At 47.0% G+C, this 14,155-nt stretch overlaps 1 protein-coding gene and 1 non-coding gene across 2 annotated transcripts in view; one reads left to right on the forward strand and one right to left on the reverse strand.

Annotated features, from left to right (window-relative positions):
- The window catches only part of LOC130490550 (zinc finger protein 208-like), a 157,849-nt gene that overhangs the window by 11,647 nt on the left and 132,047 nt on the right, over positions 1-14,155 (forward strand). The window lies entirely within an intron of this gene.
- On the reverse strand, positions 2,569-2,759 carry LOC130493614 (U2 spliceosomal RNA). Its single transcript, XR_008933991.1, has one exon. It is a non-coding gene; the product is annotated as a U2 spliceosomal RNA (small nuclear RNA).

Genomic DNA, 14,155 nt, shown 5'->3' on the forward strand with positions numbered 1-14,155 from the left:
GTGTTAAGTGCCATCAAGTCGCTTCCAACTCATGGCGACCCTATGAATCAATGTCCTCCAAAATGTCCTATCGTTGACAGCCTTGCTCAGGTCTTGCAAATTGAGGGCTGTGGCTTTATAGAGTCAATCCATCTCTTGTTGGGTCTTCCTCTTTTCCTGCTGCCCTCAATTTTTCCTAGCATGACTGTCTTTTCTAGTGACTTTTGCCTTCTCATAATGTGGCCGAAATACGACAGCCTTAGTTTAGTCATTTTAGCTTCTAGGGCCGTGATGGCGAACCTATGGCACGCGTGCCACTTCCGGCACGCGTAGCCCTCTCTGCCGGCACGCGCAGTTCCTCCAAGCCGCTGGCCTTTCCGGCTCTGCCCCGGATGGGGGAGGCTGTAGCCCAGGGGTGGGGAACCTCCGACATCATTGGCGGTAGCCCCCAGACTCTCCCACATTGCCGCCGCTGGAGCGTGCGCGGCCAGCCAGGCGGGTGGGAGAGCGGGGAACAGAAGCCAAGCACCCACACTCGGCATGGCCGGCGGCTTCTCCGACGCCCTCTGGGCCTGTGCGGGTGGAGGGGCGTGGCTGGCCAGTGGGTGCGAAGGAGGCGCCCTCTGCCCCACCCTGCTCGCCTCTCACAAGCCTGCCGCCGCTGTGCCCCACCGAGTGGCAAATCCAAGGCAAAACCTCCCATGCATAAATGGCCTCTTTCTTTTTCTGTCTCCCTCTGTCCTTTTCTTTCTCTCCCTTGCTCCATTTCTTTCTCCCTTTCTCTCTCTTTTTCTTTCTTTCTCTCCCTCCCTTCCTTCCCTTCTTTCCTTCCTTCCTTCCTTCTTTCCCTCCAGCGGCTTCTCCGGCGCCCTCTGGGTCTGTGTGGGCAGAGGGCATGCAGTCCCATTCCACCTTTGAAGTGCCCACAAGCTATCCTCCAAACACCTTTCCATTTGTCTTGATATGTAGAGAGAAAACACTAAAGAACTAGTTGCCAGTCTCCAGGTACTAGCTGGAGATCTGCTATTACAGGTCATCTCCAACCAATAGAGATCAGTTCCCCTGGAAAAAATTGCCACTTTGGCAATTGGACTCTATGGCACTGAAGTCCTTCCGCAAACCCCGCCCTCCTCAGACGCCACCCCAAAAACCTCCCACTCATGGCGAAGAGGAACTTGGCAACCCTAGCCTCTCCCTCTGGGCCCCCTGTGGGGGTGGTATTCAGGTTAAATTGCCGCATTGGCACTCGGCGATAAATAAGTGGGTTTTTGGTTGCAGTTTGGGCACTCGGTCTCTAAAAGGTTCGCCATCACTGTTCTAGGGTCAGTTCAGGCTTGATTTGATCTGTAACCCACTGATTTGGCAGTCCACAGTATCCGTAACACTCTGCTCCAAGAGCGGCAGAATCTAATCTGGAGAACCGGGTTTGATTCCCCACTCCTCCCCATGAGGCCTGCTGGGTGACCTTGGGCCAGTCACGGTTCTCTCAGAACTCCCTCAGCCCACGCAGAAGCAGGCAATGGCAAACCACCTCTGAACATCTGTTGCCTTGAAAACCCTTCAGGTAGCCATAAATCAGCTGTGACTGACGGTGCACACACACAAGTTTTGTTTTTGTTTTTTTGGTAACACCTGGCCTGACGAAGAGTTCTGGTGGGCTCAAAGGACTGCAGTGTTTTGTGTCACTTTGGCCAACCCCAATAAGAGGTATACTAAGATACGGCCGTGATGAAATCCCTAAAATGCAGGGCATATACAGAGAATCCAAGCAACGGATTTGAGGATAGAAGAACCATAGAATCATAGAGTTGGAAGGGACCACCAGGGTCATTTAGTCCAGCCCCCTGCACAATGCAGGAAATTCTGAACTACCTCCCCCCCACACCCCCAGTGACCCCTACTCCATGCCCACAAGACAGCCAAGGTGCCCTCCCTCTCATGATCTGCCTAAGGTCATAGAATCAGCATTGCTGACAGATGGCCATCTAGCCTCTGCTTAAAAACCTCCAAAATAAACCAAGTACATATTTCCTTAAATAGGTTATAGAGAGTACAGTGATATTGGTGGCAATGGAAAGTGCCAAATCACTGCTGACTTATAGCGACCCCCTTGGGGTTTTCAAGGCAGGGTTGCCAGCTCAGGGTTGGGAAATACCTGGAGATTTTGGGGGTGGAGCCTGGGGATGGTGGGGTTGGGGAGGGGAGGGACCTCAACAGGATATAATGCCATAGGGTATAATGCCATAGAGTCCACCCGGCAAAACAGCCACTTACTCCAGGGAAACTGACCTTGATTGTCTAGAGATCAACTGTAGTAGCAGGGGATCTCCAGGCGCCATCTGGAGATTGGCAACCCTATTTCAAGGTAAGAGACGAACAAGAGGTGGTTTGCCATTTCCTGCCTCTGTGTAGCAACTTGAGACTTCCTTGGTGGTCTCCCATCCAAGTACTCACCAGAGGCTACTTTGCTTAGCTTTTGAGATCTGCTGAGATTAGGCCAACCTGGGCCATCCTGTTCAGCATACCCCATGATGAAAAAGGTAAAAAGAACACTGATCTGTTTTTTTAACTGGAAATATTTCTCCCCAAGGGAGGTGCACTGTTCCTGGAGATACTGCAATACCAGGTCAATGCATGGAATGGTTAGAGCAAGCCCCTATTCCATTTCCCAGTTCCAAAAATCCATTTAATAGATAATCCTCAAATAGAGGACATATCAGATATTAAACTGATAAGAACAGACACTACACTTGATCTTAGCCGATAGGCCGAGAAGCGATAAAACAAAGTGGTCTCGAAACTGATTTTCGAATCAGCTTGATGCTCCTTCAGGTTTCTGTCAGCTGTGCTGCCCTTGGAGGCGCCCAACGCCACAGCCAGAACTGCCTGCTTCACATTCCTTCCAAATCTATCCCCCAAATCCTATGCTTTCTACCCGCCAGGTAATTGGCCTCCTGCCCAGCAGCTAGGTTCTCTATTTTGTGGATTCTTTCCACCTTGTAAATTTCCTTATTTTGTTCGCCATGGATATGAGAGCCATTGGTGGGAGATCTGCATAACCCCTGCCCCTTTTCCCAGGATGTCCTATGGGTCTGTTAACCCTTTAACATCACCACTGATGGACAGATGCTGCTGTTTCGGCATTGATTTGGAGAACTGATCTGGAGCTCAGTTGTCATTCTGGGAGTTCTCCCGGCCTCACCTGGAGGATGTTGACCCTAGAGACAGCGCCTCCAAAAGGGGCTTTGTTGACCGAAAGAAGGGATTAAAGTCAGAAAAGGAAATCTTGGGAAAGAACGGAGAGAGGCTGAGATATATCAAAGGACAGAAGCTGTGCATGAAATCAACCACAGCATCCAATGGGGTGGCCAGCTCCGGGTTGGGAAATACCTGGGGATTTTTGGGGCGAAGCCTGAGGAGGACGGGGTTTGGGGAGAGGAGGGACTTCAATGCCATAGAGTCCAATTGCCAAAGCGGCCATTTCCTCCGGGTGAACTGATCTCTATTGGCTGGAGATCAGTCGTAATAGTGGGAGATCTCCAGCTAGTATCTGGGGGTTGGCAACCTTAGCTGCAACCTAACACCAGTTGTACATCAATGGCTGGCAAACCCAGCTCTTAACCATAACCTGAAAAATCTACTGGTTACCCCTCACCTCAAGTGGTTTTTTTAAAAAGAGCCAGTGCGGTGTATGGTGGTTAAGAGCAGAGGCAGATCTACTGTGAAACTGATGAAGCTTAAGCTTCAGGGCCCCTAATCCCAGAGGGGGACCCCCTGAAGCAACTTTTTTTTAATGAGTTAATTTCTCAACAAAATCGATGGGTTTTTTTAGTGATAGAATCATAAGCCAATGGGTTGAAGTACTTAATACTGATCTTAGAACATGCTCTAATACCCATTTCACATGACCTCACAATGTCCCTACAATTGGTCAAATTTCAAAATTTTCTCGGGGGCTTGCAGTGCTCGAAACCCCCCCCCCCCGCTGTAAGGGCTCTCTGAGCTCGCCAGAATCTATTCATCGCCTACATTTCGGCAGCTGGGCCCTTAAATCCTTTGTTGGTGCACGGCTTAATAGTTCTGTAGTTTTATTTTCCAGGACTCCACCCCACCGGGCCTCGGGGTCCTTGCAAGGGCAGCAAGGCCCTTTGGACCTTGTTGGAGGTTGCCCTATTGTTGCTGGTTGCAAAGGGGCCCCCAGAACAGTTCAAGCCTCAGGGCCCCCAAAATGTAGGTCTGCCACTGCCCCCAAAGGAGTAGGAGGCTGAAGTTGGTTCCTTAATCCCAGTTCGTTCCCTATTCCCAGTTCCTTATTCTTCCTTTCAGCTTTCTTCATTGTCCAGCTTTCACACCCTCCAAAGCAGGAGGGGAGGTGAAATTGACAGGAAGGAGATAACAGTTCACTAATGTCATCTGGATGGTGAGCATACGTGGCCTTACAGCTTACCACAAAGGAGTACACGGCAAAAAGTGTATATTAAAAGTTATTTTAAACTGGCCAGTGGTAGGGTCATTTGATCGCGAGAAACTGAAACGTTTAAAGAAGCGGTATAGAGGACTACAAGAGCCCCGTGGCACAGAGTGTTAAGCGGCAGTACTGCAGTCAAAAGCTCTGCTCACGACCTGAGTTCGATCCCGACGGGAGTCGGTTTCGGGTCGCCGGCTCAAGGTTGACTCGGCCTTCCATCCTTCCGAGGTCGGTCAAATGAGGACCCAGCTTGCTGGGCGTAAAGGGAAGATGACTGGGAAGGCACTGGCAACCCCCCCCCCCCCGCAAACAAAGTCTGCCTAGTAAACGTCGGGATGTGATGTCACCCCATGGGTCAGGAATGACCCGGTGCTTGCACAGGGGACCTTTACCTTTATAGAGGACTATTATCCACGGCACTTCCTTCTGTGGAATGAGGTTGCAGGAGAAAAGATAAACACTGTGATTTTTAAAATATTGTCAAAGGCTTTCACGGTCAGAGTTCATTGGTTCTTGTAGGTTATCCGGGCTGTGTAACCGCGGTCTTGGTATTTTCTTTCCTGACGTTTTGCCAGCAGCTGTGGCAGGCATCTTCAGAGGAGTAACACTGAAGGACGGTTACACAGCCCGGATAACCTACAAGAACAACTGTGATTTTTAGTTTTTAAAACACAGGAAGGCTCCGTTACAGCAGCAGGCTGTATAGATTTACGGGCTCCCTCACAGGGGGGAAATAGAAGAGATTCAGAATTAATTTCCTTGTGTGTGTGTGTTAAGTGCCGTCAAGTCGCTTCCGACTCATGGCGACCCTATGAATGAAAGTCCTCCAAAATGTCCTGTCTTTGACAGCCTTGCTCAGATCTTGCAAATTGAAGGCTTAGGATTTTAAAACAGTCGCTGCAGCAAATTCTGCTAACCCACAAGTCATTAATCAGCTCAGCAGAGCTTGGCCCCGTGGTTTATTTTGGGCGCTCTAATGGGGCTATACATGCCAGAGAGAGCGGAAAAAACAGAGGAAACCTGGTGAACTGGTTGGTTTCCCCTCTGTTTTTTCCGCTCTCTTTGGAGGAGGCTGAAGTAGGTACCCTATTCCCAGTTCTCTCTGGCATGTATAGCCCCATTAGAGCACCCAGCTCCCCTGGCAACCGATACCACTAGCTTCTCTCTGGCAACAGATACTATCTCCTCCCCGCCCCCCAGCGTGGTGTAGTGGTTAAAAGCAGTGGTTTGGAGCAGTGGACTCTAAACTGGAGAGCCGGGTTTGATTCCCCACTTTTCCGCATGAGCAGCGGACACTAATCTGGTGAACTGGGTTGGTTTCCCCACTCCTATACATGAAGCCAGCTGGACGACCTTGGGCTATTCACAGCTCTCTTAGAGCTCTTTCAGCCCCACCTACCGCACAGGGTGTCTGTTGTGGGGAGGGTGAGGGAAGGTGATTGTAAGCCGGTTTGATTCTTCCTTAAGTGGTAGAGAAAGTCGGCACAGAAAAACCAACTCTTCTTGTTCTCAGCACCACCACGCCCTGCAGAAAATCTTTTCTTGGAGTTATTGTGAATTGCTTCTAGAGATATTCCCCAGGATTTATGCAGATTTTCTTTTGGGGGACTACTGTGTAGCGTGCTTTCATCGTCTGACTTCAATGTTTAATGACTCAAGCCCGCCACGGAGCAACTGACAACCACCCCCACCCACAACGGTTCTTTTCAATATTATGAATTGTTTCTGCAGTGTTTCCGCCGGGATTCTACCCTTGATCCTGACCAATTTGCTTCTGTGGGGGTTGACAGTTTATTAAATGCTCACAAGCCTCAAATTGCAAGTTAAATTAAAAAATAATGCTGCAGGTTGGGCCAGAAAAAAAAACTCCTCTGGACATTTTTAAGAGCTGCGAATCACTTTGACAAAATTTCCCAAAATTCAAAAGAGAAGACAGGAAGTTGCAGACTAAAACCGTTAGCCTTGCAGATTGGAGGAATAAAAGCAAGGGCCGGCCCGGGGAGAAAACCAAATGCTTCTGTTCACCCCACAGTTTCCTGAAATTGCATCAAGTGCACCATCTGGGCCCCAAGGAGGCTGAAGTTGGTTCCTTATTCCCAGTTCGTTCCCTATTCCCAGTTCCTTATTCACATTTCCTAGTTCCTGAATGATTTTGAGGACATTTCAAAAGCTATGCACCCCAAGATATGGATTGGACCACCACATATCATACACCCCCACATTCAGGGGACTGTGCCCTTCCAGATGGCATATGCTGGGTCCTGGTCCAAAGTCCGGTTCTTGTACCAGCGGCTCCCAAGTGAGGTGCCCCCAGGACCAAGGCACATGCAGACCCTGCACCCCAAAATAATCTTTGGACCACCCCAAATGACACATCCCCACACTCCAGAGACTGTCCCCTCCAAGAAGACATACAGCGGTGCCCGGTCCAAACACCGGTTCTGGTGCCATTGGCTTCTTTTTGGGTCCCCCCCCCCAGAAACCTGTATTGCAAAGAGGTTTTGAATAAGGAACTGGAGCTCTGCACCCCAAAATATGGATTGGACCACCACATATCATACACCCCCACATTCAGGGGACTGTGCCCTTCGAGATGGCGCATGCTGGGTCCAGGTCCAAACTTCGGTTCTTGTGCCAGCGGCTCCCAAGTGGGTGACCCAGGACAGATGCCCATACAGACCCTGCACCCAAAAATAATCTTTGGACCACCCCAAATGATACATCACCACACTCCAGAGACTGTCCCCTCCAAGAAGACATACAGCGGTGCCCGGTCCAAACACCGGTTCTGGTGCCATTGGCTTCTTTTTGGGTCCCCCCCAGAAACCTGTATTGCAAAGAGGTTTTGAATAAGGAACTGGAGCTCTGCACCCCAAAATTTGAATTGGACCACCACATATCATACACCCCCACATTCAGGGGACTGTGCCCTTCGGGATGGCACATGCTGGGTCCTGGTCCCAAGTCTGGTTCTTGTGCCAGCGGGCACAGTCCCCTGAATGTGGGGGTGTATGATATGTGGTGGTCCAATCCATATTTTGGGGTGCAGAGCTCCAGTTCCTTATTCAAAACCTCTTTGCAATACAGGTGTCTGGGGGGGACCCAAAAAGAAGCCAAAGGCACCAGAACCGCTGTTTGGACCGGGCACCGCTGTTTGTCTTCTTAGAGGGGACAGTCTCTGGATTGTGGGGATGTGTCATTTGGGGTGATCCAAAGATTATTTTGGGTTGCAGGGTCTGTATGGGCATCTGTCCTGGGTCACCCCACTTGGGAGCCGCTGGCACAAGAACTGGACTTTGGACCAAGACCCAGAATATGTCATCTCGAAGGGCACAGTCCCCTGAATGTGGGGGTGTATGATATGTGGTGGTCCAATCCATATTTTGGGGTGCAGAGCTCCAGTTCCTTATTCAAAACCTCTTTGCAATACAGGTTTCTGGGGGGGACCCAAAAAGAAGCCAATGGCACCAGAACCGCTGTTTGGACCGGGCACCGCTGTATGTCTTCTTGGAGGGGACAGTCTCTGGAGTGTGGGGATGTGTCATTTGGGGTGGTCCAAAGATTATTTTGGGGTGCAGGGTCTGTATGGGCAACTGTCCTGGGGGCACCCCACTTGGGAGCCGCTGGCACAAGAACCGAAGTTTGGACCAGGACCCAGCATGTGCCATCTCGAAGGGCACAGTCCCCTGAATGTGGGGGTGTATGATATGTGGTGGTCCAATCCATATTTTGGGGTGCAGAGCTCCAGTTCCTTATTCAAAACCTCTTTGCAATACAGGTTTCTGGGGGGGACCCAAAAAGAAGCCAATGGCACCAGAACCGGTGTTTGGACCGGGCACCGCTGTATGTCTTCTTGGAGGGGACAGTCTCTGGAGTGTGGTGATGTATCATTTGGGGTGGTCCAAAGGTTATTTTTGGGTGCAGGGTCTGTATGGGCATCTGTCCTGGGTCACCCCACTTGGGAGCCGCTGGCACAAGAACCGAACTTTGGACCAGGACCCAGCATGCACCATCTCGAAGGGCACGGTCCCCTGAATGTGAGGGTGTATGATATGTGGTGGTCCAATCCATATTTTGGGGTGCAGAGCTCCAGTTCCTTATTCAAAACCTCTTTGCAATACAGGTTTCTGAGGGGGGGACCCAAAAAGAAGCCAATGGCACCAGAACCGGTGTTTGGACCGGGCACCGCTGTATGTCTTCTTGGAGGGGACAGTCTCTGGAGTGTGGGGATGTGTCATTTGGGGTGGTCCAAAGATTATTTTGGGGTGCAGGGTCTGCATGTGCCTTGGTCCTGGGGGCACCTCACTTGGGAGCCGCTGGCACAAGAACCGGACTTTGGACCAGGACCCAGCATATGCCATCTGGAAGGGCACAGTCCCCTGAATGTGGGGGTGTATGATATGTGGTGGTCCAATCCATATCTTGGGGTGCATAGCTTTTGAAATGTCCTCAAAATCATTCAGGAACTAGGAAATGTGAATAAGGAACTGGGAATAGGGAACGAACTGGGAATAAGGAACCAACTTCAGCCTCCTTGGGCCCCACCAACAAGGGAAGGACTGTGCCACTATTACAAGAAAGTTGAGCAATGGAAAATTTTAGTGCTGGGGTAGACACAGGGTAGACAGAACTATTTGCCCAGAAAATCTGAGAAGCCTCCATCCCCCCCACACACACACATCAGGGCTTCTCAGTCCGCCAAACGCTTTCCAGCACCCAGCTCAACCATGTTAACTATGTCCTATTAACTTTTGATGGTTCCCTTTCTCCTTCAAGGAATACTGTCTTTAGCTGTGAGTGTGGAGAGAAACCCCACATCCCATGTACTTTCTCAACCAGCTTCTGTATGTTTGGGGTCCCTTAAATGAGGGGAGGGGTGTGACAGAGCATCTGCTTGGCATGCTTGGTATGCAGGAAGTCCCAGGTTCAATCCCCAGCATCTCCAGTTAAAGGGACCAGGCAAGTAGGTGATGTGAAAGATCTCTGCCTGAGACCGTGGAGAGCTGCTGCCAGTCTGAGTAGACAATACTTTGTTTTGTTTTGTTATGATGGGATACAAAAAGGAAAAAGGGTGGAAAGGGGGAAATCAAAAAGATAACTGTGTCCGAGCTTCATTATAATGCATACACATTTCTTCATCAATTAAGCTAAGACTGCAAGTTTCTAAGACTGATTACTAATTTAACAACCTTCATATAATGGCAACCATTTTATTCTAAATCATCTATTGTCTTCATTTTCACCAAATATGTTAATGTGGACATCAAAGCAAAGTCAAATAGTTTGTTAATCCACTCATCAATATCTGGAATCATACTGGATTTCCAGTGGGTTGCATCTAAAATTCTTAGCAGCAGTAGTTGCATATTGAAAAAGCTCTTTATGGGTTGAATTCACTTGTGGGGATATTATACTCAACAGCATATATTTGGGATTTAACTCAAAATTGACAGGTAACATAGCTTGCATTTCTTTATGTATTCTCCTCCAAAATTGTTGACTTTTTTTTTTTTTTTGCAAGTCCACCATTGGTGATAAAAAGTTCCTTCCGTTTCGGAGCATTTCCAGCAGTTAGCTTGATTTGCTTTGAACATCTTTTGGAGGTGAGTAGACAAGACTGACTTTGATGGACCAAGGATGTCTGATTCAGTATGAGGCAGCTTCATGTGTTCATGTGATGCTTGTATAACTTGCCTGTATACTTCTGTATGCCCTGACCTGGATGGCCCAGGCTAGCCTGATCTCGTCAGATCTCAGACGCTAAGCAGGGTCAGCCCTGGTTAGTATTTGGATGGGAGACCACCAAGGAAGGCCAGGGTTGCTGTGCAGAGGAAGGCACTGGCAAACCACCTCTGTTAGTCTCTTGCCATGAAAACCCCAAAAAGGGGTCGCAGTAAGTCAGCTGTGACTTGACGGCACTTTACACACACGCATACTTCTGTATAATGTTGCCTCCTAACTTGTCTGTTAGGAAGGGATCTTCTGCGTAAACTGGAAGCAACCCTGTTTTGCACCACTGATGGAATCTGTGTCGATCTTCCCACTGAACTGGCTCCAGAAACAGATTGTGAGGAGATGTCCCTGACCCAGGATGTGGTGATGGATGCCAACTTGGAAGGCTTAAAGAGGGGAGTGGACATGTTCACAGAGGATAGGGCTATCCATGGTTACTAGTCAAAATGGATACTAGTCATGATGCATACCGTATTATCTCCAGTATCAACGGAGCATGCCTATTATATTAGGTGCTGTGTAACAAGGGCAGGAGAATGCTGCTGCAGTTGTCTTGTTTGTGGGCTTCCTAGAGGCACCTGGTTGGCCACTGTGTGAACAGACTGCTGGACTTGACGGGACCTGGTCTGATCAAGCAGGGCTTTTCTCATGCTCTTATGTCCTCTGATCTTGCCCAGGTTGCCACCAGAGTTTGGGCGCAGCATTCAAACAAAGTGGGTCACCTCTGGGTTTCAAAAAAGTCACAAGACAACCCGGCTTGTGAGTTTTTTGGGGGGGCGGTGACGGGGGGGGGGATTAACAAGACCTGGGATGTGAATCCTCACAACACAATAAGTAATTGCTGCTGTTATAGCAAACTTTAGGAGTTAGATTTTCAAACACAAAGACTCAAAGCCAACTTTGGAAGAATCAGATTTATTATTTCAAATAGCTATTTGAGTCTCCAGACTCTGCCCTTCAAAGGCTTTTTAAGATGGAGCTGGAGGCCTAGATACAACTGTGTTCAGACTTATATAACCTCTTAATTAGCTCATTACAATATTTTAACTACACATATTACATCATAGCTTTTCATTGGGCTCAGAGGTTTAGGGGATGATTCATACAATTTAGAATAACTTTCATTGGTTTTAATTATACAGACATCTTATTGGTGAATTATAAGACAGAAATTACCTGATTGGTCAAACAAACTTGTGCAAAGAGTCCATTGTTAATGCACCTGTTACTTTATCTGGTAACAATTAATCTTTTCCTCCCTAATAGTTCCCAGACATCTTGTCTGCTTTACTCTGTTTGTCAACCTTGGAAGAACAAGTAGTATTGTATAGTTATCTTCTTCTTGAATTCTCTTGTCTGTCTTTAACTTCTACACATATTTCTCCAGAGGCCCTCTGATTTTGGAGTTTAGTAATGCTTTCTTATTTATTTATTTTTATTGTTAGAGGCCTGTTGGTTTTCTAAAAGCCTGCTGCTCCATTCCCCCCTTTGATAACAAGGCTCCTTTGGGCCTTGTTTATCACCATAGTTACCACAGCTTTTAGACCACCTAGAGTTTTGAACCAAGTTTTGACTTATTCAAGTAATAGTCTTTTCCATGTTTGTATCAGGGACATGAGCTACCTTGCGGATATTCGTGGCCAGGTCTATGATTGCCTTTCCATTGTGAACTTCCAATGTTAATACTCCTTCTAGTTCGGGTTAGGTCATTGAACACAGGAGTACCCCGAATTTTTCCTTGTTGTCTCAGGAGGAGGAAGAACCCCGGGACAATGGTCCCAAATGCACATGTTCCCCACCAGTTGTGTGGTGGCTGGGAGTAAGCACTCCTGCCACAAAGCCAGAAGAATTCAGATTATGCCACTATCCTTGGAATTTGCTCACTGCCTTCTGAGCCGGGTAAACGCCTGAATGGGTTATTCCCGGAGCAGTTATTCCTGAGGTAGTGCAATTCCTAGTGAGGGGGATTGGTGACCATATCGCTTTCAGGGGTTTGGGGATTCAAGTCATACCGGAAGACGTTACTGACAATATTTGAAAACAGGCAGAACTTCCTACAGATTCTGTGAATCTGTTGGTTGGTTTCCGGGGAATACAGAGATGGGCCACTACTGAATGAGATAACTCCCACACTTGTGGCCGAACCTTTTGGGGTATAAGTGAGTTCCATTACGCTGGGCCAAGGACTTTGGGGTGGTCTTTAACCATATTTAAAGGATTATCAAGAAGGGAGGTGGCAGACTTTTTAAGACACTTAAAACTTTCATAGGGAGGGCTAAAACTTTTAGGACATGTATCAGTAACAGAACAGACACCACACAGGCACTGTCTTTGCAAACAACAGAAATAAAAACAAAACTACATTCAATTAAAAATTTCACTAGTTCATAAAACCAGCGCATTCAAAAATAAGTCCTGAAATCTCCAGTTGATCCTCAGTCTTCTGGCGTGCGACTAACCAGCTTCCGGATGTGGTTAGAACAGGCCTGTAGTCCCGTTGCCCGTTTTCCGGGAATTATTAGGGTTCAGTAAATTAGTTTATTAAGTCTCAGCAAGTTTGGTAACCTTAAGAGGAGCAAGCTTCATACAAGAGTGGTGGATCCAAAGCTTTAGCTTGGCAACCCGGAATTCAGAGAAAGCCATAAGGAGCCACGCCCAATTGCCTGGTTTCATAATGTATAAGTCAGAATTCAGCACTTCCGGGAGCCCCCCTTTGGGTCTACCTGTAGTGAAGAGATAAGACAATTCTCCAAAGCTATTAGTTGTTTTTACAAAACAAGATTTTCTTTTACTTAATAAAAGTTTTCTTTTAGGCACTGAGTAAATAAGAATGATTGATTACATATAAGTTTACAAGGAAAATATTTTTTTTTTACTGACCAAACAGACAGAAGGCTGCTAAGGCAGACATGAATTTCAGAAACATATATGAGTTTGGGACCACTGGGTATAAATCCACTGTGGATCTGTTTTCTAGACTGAGAAGTGTTCTGCAGGCACTATTTTAGAGTTTTGAGAACAACATCCTTTAACCTGGAATAATAGTACAGCTGGCACAGGCCCTTAGGAACATTTAAACTTTCTGCAATAAAGAAGCACAGTTAGAACAGTCATTGTTTACAACAGTGAGAAATAATACACTTGATTAGGTACTGAAAACCACATTCTTCAGGACAAACATTTTTGCAGAAAGATCATTGTAACATGTACAGTACCTGAACTGTATACTTTTGGCACTGGAAATTGAATGAAATTTTAATTTTGTCTAGTCCTTTTACCAAACATACGATGGCTTTTTGATGTTTCTTGTTTAAGATCCAGGTTTTTTTTTTCTCTCCCTAAAAATAGAATTCTAAAACAATTCAGTTATTATTTATACATTAACAGATGTTTCCAGACTCAGAGTTTATATATGAGGTAGATAGAATTTACATATGAGGTAGGTAGATTTTGCCTATGAGATAGATTTTGCCTTTTTTTTTTTTTGCAGTAGTTTATATAAAAACAGACATACCATTATATTTCAAACATTAAAACATTTTCATTTTGCATTTTTTTTGGGTACCTGCCCAAGAAACAAAAGGCGCCATGTATATTAACATTTTTATATTAAAAGTAATATAACCACCAGAACAGGACAATTAGTAATTACACCACAGGCATAGGATTAGGAAAACATATTTGAATTCAGCATTATTGTGAGATCTGCAGCCAGCAACAGGGCCCTGGCAAAAATTACTTGAGCTTGTGTCATCATTGCATATTTTGTGTCATCATTGCATATTTTGACCTATGAGAGCTTTTAGAGCTTGCTATTTCCAGGGATTGTTAGACTTTACTGTGACTGGAAAGCCAGGGGATGGCACACATGGCTTTTTTCGCTTCACCCCAGAGAGCACTGATACTGACTGACCTGAAAACTTATACTGGGACAGTGCTCTCTGGTGGCTGCTGTGGGGTGGTAAGAGAGGGGCA

The sequence above is a fragment of the Euleptes europaea genome, chromosome 1 (assembly GCF_029931775.1).
Source record: "Euleptes europaea isolate rEulEur1 chromosome 1, rEulEur1.hap1, whole genome shotgun sequence".
NCBI classification, from domain to species: Eukaryota; Metazoa; Chordata; class Lepidosauria; order Squamata; family Sphaerodactylidae; genus Euleptes; species Euleptes europaea.